We start from the raw sequence: 8,196 nt of genomic DNA, 5'->3' as shown, positions 1-8,196 counted from the left end.
TTCGCGTCATTTGAAGAAGCATGTTCAAGTGACCCGTACAAAATTTAATAAAAGAAAAAAATTTTATGAAAATAATTCTTAACAATAGTCTGAAGATAAAAGGATGCTGAAAAGTAATGTCATATAGCAATACTTGAAGAGTACTCAGATTCTTTTATGTAAGTCATAACAGGAAGTTAACTGCCTTAGAGGCACTTCCCACTATTCACGCCAAGTTAATAAAGACAAAGTGCTATAATAGCGATAGTCCGTTGAAGGGGATAGCAAAACCCATAGAAATAAAACCAAGTGCGCCAAACAAAGCTGTAGTCTAGTAACGCACCTAGACCCGACTCCAGCTCAAAGTCGGCACCAAGCGAGCATTTGCGCAAAAGGGTCACCTTATTACCGACATCCGAAAGGCTATCCAGGTACTGCACTTCGAAAGCAACGGTGTTTTAGCAAATTTTGACTGAGTAAGCAGATACGCATTAGTCTTATACCACACCATTTAATTACCGCAGGTCTTTAGCTTGATCAGGGCAACAGCCTTGCCGCAGTGGATACACCGGTTCCCGTCAGATCACCGAAGTTAAGCGCTGTCGGGCGTGGCCGGCACTTGAATGGGTGACCATCCGGCCGCTATGCGCTGTTGCCCTTTTTCGGGGTGCACTAAGCCTCGTGATGCCTATTGAGGAGCTACTCGACCGAATAGTAGCGGCTCCGGTCAAAGAAAACCATCATAACGACCAGGAGAGCAGTGTGCTGACTAGAGATGGGGGATCCGCTCCTGAACTAATTCATAGAGTTGAATCTTTCAAAGGAGTGAACAATCAGTGATCCAGAAAAAAAGAACGGTAGCTCCAAACGTTTCCCACAGCAGAGAGAGAGAGAGAGAGAGAGAGTCGGAGCAGGCCAGTGGGGCCTCTGCTGGTCAAAGCACACTGCACACAACACAGCCAGCGCCGGCCTCTACCCTGCTTCTGCCTTGGCTGCCTGCATTGTGCAGTGCCTCATTGGATTTTGTGTTTCACATATTCCGTGCCCTCTCTGTGCTTCCTCTGCCGCGTGCAGTGTCTGGCGCACCTTAGCATAGCACTCCGTCGGCGATCGTTTCAGTCGCACGTCCTGCCCTCTAGGCAGTTGATGCAACAGGACAGAGAGCCTCCTAGCGGAGAACATAAGAACTACTTGCAACAACCTGCTAGCAAGAGAACGGACGATTTGTCTCCGAGCCGGTGAGTGGTGGCCGTTTACCGGTCCCCCCACCCTTGGAACTCGACCGCTCAACGCTCACCCCACCGTTCTCGACTCTAGCCAGAGCGTTGAGCAAAGCAACTCAGGTGTCACTCTGGTCTCTGCGGTCTTAGCTCACGCAGTAATACAGCTCGCAGCTCGACCTGCTTGACTCAGCGCCTCTGCATCGGAGTTCGTCTCTACTGGATATTGTTCTTCGTGGTAATACCATTATGTATAATACATAATTTTGTTATGTATACATCATTTGTTTTTATTTTATTTTTGTTTGTTTAAACTGATCAGATTAGGTTCCTGATGGCTCCTCTTACTATAGGATTTTTTATTATGGTCACTCGAATTTACACTTTAATTACGAGCGAACCGATAAACGTATAGCAAAAGTGATACACCAATATTTTCCTTGTTTTATTCTGCGGAAGGCTATATGCAGCACTTTGGTCTTACAGTCAAATTTATATATATTTTTCTTATTGTAGTACGGATTTTGCGATTTTAGGCGTCTTCGGAAGGAAATGTTCACTTTAAAAATATATGGCTTGCGATGTATTTGTACGAGGTTAATGAAATTTTGATACATTATAGCCAAATGTATTGTTAATGTAACTCTCAAGTTACAACATTTTCCGATCACCCAAAAAACCACGATAGTGCAAAATAAATCAATAATCAAAAACTTTGTCATATCGTGGAAATTTCAATAAACAATACAAAATTCTTACTCATTATCTGTGTTACTTCAAAATAGGATCAAATAAGATCAAAATACAGGTATAGTACTGGAATAAACCAAGTTTAAAGGGCAATGTGCCTTTCATTTATTTTCTGTTGTGAATGAGTGGTGAGTCATGAAAAAGAGCTAGTTCATTTCAGGGAGTGAACAGTTCTGATCCGATCTCTGAAAAGAACAGTTTTGCCCATCTCTAGTGCTGACCACACGCCCCTCCTATGCGCATCCTCAACTGAGGATGACACGGCAGTCGGATGGTCCCGATGGGCCATTTGTGGCCTGAAGACGGAGTGCTTGCTTTTTAGCTTCCCAGATTAGCCTTTTGCGTATGTCCATTAGTATGGTATTTTATTTGTAAAAGAGGGAAGCTGTATTACCACTCAAGCTTTATTAACATTTTGCATTTTAATTGTCCATTTTTTGTATTTTTATAAATGGGGCTCAACCTTTTCTATGATGCGTTACGTATTTGTAAGTATAGCAACAGACTGATACAGCGAAGGTTTCCAGCATTTTATGTGGTCGGCAGTTCTGCTGTAAATTAACAAGGGTCCGTTCTGTGTCGATTTTATGAATATTTCAGGACCAATTAATTTTTGTCCACCGTGTTCTAGGAACCATCCCAGTATTTATCTGGAGTAATTTAGGAAAACCGTGGAAAACCTAAATCAGGGCGGCTGCATGGCTGCATGGGCAGCGAATACAAGGGCATCTGTTTAAAAGAGTACAACCTCGTTCTGTTCAGCACACGTACAGCCGCCCCCGCCCCCTCCCCCACCCTTCACTCCTTCTATAGCGCCGGTTTTGTGTCCGTCGCCTCTGACGCCACCTGTAAACATCTTTCGCATTGTCAGTACTGCCTCGGCTGTTGCCGCTCAACATCCTTCCTGCTCTTGGCACGGTAAGACCCTTCTCATTTATTAGGTCCATGCATTGAAATTGTCTAGCTGTGTTACTAGTCACAGATTTCATGTACTGAAATGATCTGAGTGCGTTACTAGTCTACAGCTCTGTTTGGTCCGCTTGGTTTTAATCCAGGTTTTATTTCTTTAGGTTCTGCTATCCCCTTCATTTTAACTATGGACTTCCGCTTTTTGCGCGCTATGCCTTTATAACTTGATGTGAATAATGGGAGCGCCTCCAAGGTAGCTATCTTTTGCTATGACTTGTAAAAAAGAATGTCTGTGGGTACTCTTCAAATATAGATATGTGGTACTATTTTTCAATATCTCTTTGTTCTTCAGATCATTGTCAAAAATCCTTAATATTAATTTTTGAACAGATCACCTGAAGCTGGGTTTCAATTGCTGCAAAACAAATGGTTCAAATGGCTCTGAACACTATGGGACTCAACATCTTAGGTCACAAGTCCCCTAGAACTTAGAACTACTTAAACCTAACTAACCTAAGGACATCACACACACCCATGCCCGAGGCAGGATTCGAACCTGCGACCGTAGCAGTCCCGCGGTTCCGGACTGCAGCGCCAGAACCGCTAGACCACCGCGGCCGGCCCGCTGCAAAACAGATCGTGATTTTCAATAAAAGTATTTAGCAGCCGGTGCGTATCTTTTCATTCAAAACGTGGATTTATTTCTGCGGTTGCCTGCAATTGAAAACAACATCCTGAAAAAACCCTGTTACTGAACTGTAGGGAACTGACTGTGAGGATGAAATCTGCGCTCTAGAGGTCACTAAACAACATTTACGATACGCTGTTAATTACGTGAGTGCTCTTTAACAGCTCACAGACCATCCATTTTTCTTTTTAATTTTTATTAATCCTCAAATGAATGTCACAGCCACAGAGAGAGGAAAGGTTATAACAGAGAGAGTGATCCACATAACGCACATATTATACTTCCAGACATGACCTTTATCTTAAGCTGATAATGCGATAGTTCCTGCATTTGCCTGCCCTTGCTGTCTTCAGGATTGTGTGTGTGTACGACACATTTCCTAAAGCTTGATGCTGTGGCTCTAGACTCACAGATTTTACATACTAACATTGATGCAGCTCTCCATGCTACTCAATCCTGCGCAAGCGTCTTCATCTCCGAGTAACTACTGCAACCTACAACTCTCTGAATCTTCTTACTGTATTCATATCTTGGTCCCCCTGTACGATTTTTACCCGCCACACTTCCCTCCAGTACTAAATTGGTGATCCCATGACCTTTAGTTCTTTTAGTGAGGTTGTACGACAAATTTCCCTTCTCACCAATTGTATTCAGTACCTCCTCATTAGTTACGTGATCTACTCATCTAATCTTCGGGATTCTTCTGTAGCACCATATTTCAAAAGCTTCTATTCTCTTCTTGTCTAAACTGTTTATTGTCCATGTTTCACTTCCATTCATGGTTACACTCTATACAAATACTTTGAGAAAGGACTTTCTCACTCTTAAATCTATACACATAGTTAACAAATATCCCTTCTTCAGAAACGCTTTTCTTGCCATTGGCAGCCTACATTTTATATCTTCTCTACTTCGACCATCATCAGTTATTTTGCTCCCCAAATAGCAAAATTCATTTACTGATTTAAACGTCTCGTTTACTAATCTAATTCCCTCAGCATCATCTGATTTAAATCGACTACATTCCATTATCCTCGTTTTACTTTTGTTCATGTTCATCTTATATCCTCCTTTCAAGATACTGTCCATTTCGTTCATCTGCTCTTCCAAGTCCTTTGCTGTCTCTGACAGAATTACAATTGGCAAACCTCAAACTTTTTATTTCTTCTTCCTGGACCTTAGTTCCTACTCCAACTTCACTTTTGTTTCCTTCACTTCTTTCTCAGTATAGAGACTGTATAACATCGGGGATAGGCTACAACACTGTCTCACTCCCTTCTCAGCCACTGCTTGTCTTTCGTGCCCCTCGCCTCTTAACTGCCATCTGGTTTGTGCATAAATTTTAAACAGCCTTTCGCTCCCTCTCTTTTATCTCTACCACTTTTAGAATTTGAAAGAGAGTGTTCCAGTCAACATTGTCAAAAGTTTTCGGTATGTCTACAAATGCTATAAACATATCTTTATCTTTCCTTAACCTTTCCTCTATGAGAAGTCTTAGGGTCAGTGTTGCCTCGCGTGTTGCTACATTCGTGCGAGTATTTTGCAGCCGTGACTCATTAAAGTAGTAGTTCGATAATTTTCACACCTGTCAGTACCTGGAATTGGAAGTATTATATTCTTCTTGATGTCTGAGGGTATTTCGCCTGTCTCATACATCTTGATCACCAGACCGAAGAGTATTGTCATGGCTGGCTCCTCCAATGCTCAGTAGCTCTAATGAAATGTTGCTTATTCCAGGGGCCTTGTTTCGATTTAAGTCTTTCAGTGATTTGTCAAATTCTTCACGCAGTATCATATCTCCCTTCTCATCTTCCTCTACGCAATCTTCCATTTCCATAATATTGCCCTCAAGTACATCTCCCTTATATATATTCTCTATATACTCCTTCCACCATTCTGCTTTCCCTTCTTTGCTTAGGACTGGTTTTCCATCTGAGCTCTTGATATTCGTACAGGTGATCCTCTTTTCTCCTAAAGTCTCTTTTAATTTTCCTGTAGACAGTACCTGTCTTAGACTAGTGATACGTGCTTCTACATCTTTACATTTGTCTTTCAGCCATTCCTGCTTAGCCATTTTCAATTTCCTGTCGATCTCATTTTTGAGACGTTTGCATTCCATTTCGCCTCCTTCAATAATTGCATTTTTATATTTTTTCCTTTCATCACTTAAATTCAGTATCTCTTGTTTTACCCATGGATTTATACCAGCCCTCGTCTTTTTACCTACTTGATCCTCTGCTACCTTTACTATTTCATCCTTCAAAGCTACCCATTCTTCTTCTACTGTATTGCTTTCCCCTTTTCTTGTCAATCGTTCCCTAATGTTCCTTCTGAAACCCTCTACCACGTCTGGTCCTTTCAGTTTATCAAGGTCCCATATCCTTAAATTCCTGCCTTTTTACAGAAATGTCTTACAATGAAAAATCTGGTTCCTCAATCTCTGTCTAACTATTATATAATCAATCTGAAACCTTCCGGTGTCTCCAGGTCTCTTCCACGTATACAACCTTTTCTCATGATTCTTAGACCAAGTGTCAGGTATGATTAAATTGTGCTCTGTGCAAAGTTCCACCAGGCTGTTTCCTCTTTCATTCCTTTCCCCCAGACCATATCCACCTACTTCTTTTCCTTCTCTTCCTTTTCCTGGTGTCGAATGCCAGTCCCTCATGACTATTAAATTTCGGCTCCCTTAACCATGTGAATAATTTCTTTTATTTCATCATCATTTCCTCAATCTCCTCCTCATCTAGTTGGCATATAAACTTGCACGTATGTGGTGGGTGTGGGCATCGTGTCTGTCTTGGCTATAATAATGCATTCATTATGCTGCTCATTGTAGCATATCCGCGTTCACATTTTTTTACTCATTATTAAACCCACTCCTGCATTTCATTGCTACCAGCGTCTAAAACTGTGGATCGACCTGCATCAGCAGAACTCTGTGCGTAGCCAGTGTTGGAGTTTAACGTGAGAGCCCTGGGGCACAGGGGTGCCTCTCCAGCGCGGACCCTTTCCCCTTCACAATTGCCCTGTGTTAGTTATGACGCGTTGACGACTCGCGGCAGCTCTCTCAAAGGGCTGAATTGCGCGAGCGCGCATGCGCGTGTGGCGTCGGCTCCTCGGCTGGGCTGGGCTGGCTTTTTGAGGACAAAGCGCCCTTCAGATGTTGCTCCCCAGGCTCGGCTCGCCTCATTAATTCGGCCCTCCGACGCTACGCCGGCGCTTTCGTTTGCCTCTCGTTCCGCGGGCTGCGAATGTTCTCCACTTTAATCTCCGCCTGTTTTGTAATATCATTATCCCCTACCTCAAGGGCACCAGATTACGGGACATACAAATTAGAGCAGATGTGGGCCGCCATTAACTAGCGGGATTGAAAGGCGATTGTCAAAGCCAGTTTGTACGTTGACTTTCTGAGATAAATGGAAGTGAAGAGGCCCTTGGCTTTTTTCATTTTTTCTGCAAGTAATTTCGACGATTAGAGGGCAGAGTATTAATTGACACTGGTGTTTCTCATTTCAACTAGAGTCTTGTGAGTAGTATAGCTCGTAAAGTAAAATGACATACTGTCATTATGACTGCTCGAGAATATTTTCTGAACAAAAGGGACAAGAGAAGTAATGGCCGATAAATATTTTTATTTTATTTGGCAGTGGTCCGTATAACGCCTCTTCTTCTTGATGATTTGGTTTGACTTGTACTTGGCCCCGGCTAAAACTCGGCGACAGTCGGTAGAGTGTTGAGATCGTTATCAAGTTACGAAGACGACGTTACACAAAATAACAGTGCTGAACCGAAATGTTGACATGCGTGAAATATTTACTTCACCAAGAATCGTAATTAATCGTTCGTAATCGATGTTTAACTGATTAATGATGAAATATTAATGATAAAACCAATACAGTCACATCCACAATAAATTCCCTACAAGCTGGTCGTAATTTCAAGTATCTAAGAAATCGTAACAGTGGCCTTGTTATTTGAGTCAAAGATTCTACACAAGCGCCGAGCGCTACAGTCAAACATTATCGCTGCGCGTAATTATTACTCGGGAGTTTCATGTCAATAATTTGATAGAATTTTAAATCACAAATGCACGACTTGGCACGAGAGGGTGTTTTAGTGCACAATATCAGTCACTTCCTAACCGAGCCTTGAGAAGAAAACTTTCCCAGGTGTTGGGGGGATTTAAATTATATGCTTCGGACCTATCACTGAGGTTCCATAAACCACTGGCTATTATGAATGAAAATTGTCTATCAGTGTTCGTTGCCTAAATCACTGTCTAATTAATGTTTAGTTCAATTATCTAGTTATAAGTTCACTTTATTCTAGTAGGTAAAAGTCCTCCGTTCGAATTCTAATGCCGTGATATTTGAAGTCAGAAGATCGTATTACTGCGTCATAATAGATCGCAATTATTCAATCTCAAAAACAATCTAAGCGCGCCTACATGTACGAGCATTCAAAAATATATGACCTGCTTCGGCTAACTCTCGTAACGTAGTGACAATGCATTGAATTATACTTAGTCATTACTCACGATTCCCGAACGGTACTCACACGGAGTATTCTTTGGGGTGGTTGGTTCTACTTTGCGAAAGTTAATTTATGCTAATTTTGCGATTTATTATGATTTTGATTTTAATTTTA

General features: G+C 41.9%; 1 pseudogene; it reads left to right on the top strand.

Moving 5' to 3' along the window:
- The first annotated feature begins 520 nt into the window (after positions 1-520).
- Positions 521-637, top strand: LOC124561534 (annotated as a pseudogene).
- Positions 638-8,196: the final 7,559 nt, after the last annotated feature.

Source organism: Schistocerca americana, chromosome 1 (assembly GCF_021461395.2).
Source record: "Schistocerca americana isolate TAMUIC-IGC-003095 chromosome 1, iqSchAmer2.1, whole genome shotgun sequence".
Classification (NCBI taxonomy): Eukaryota; Metazoa; Arthropoda; class Insecta; order Orthoptera; family Acrididae; genus Schistocerca; species Schistocerca americana.
This window is presented reverse-complemented; position numbering and strand designations above follow the sequence as displayed.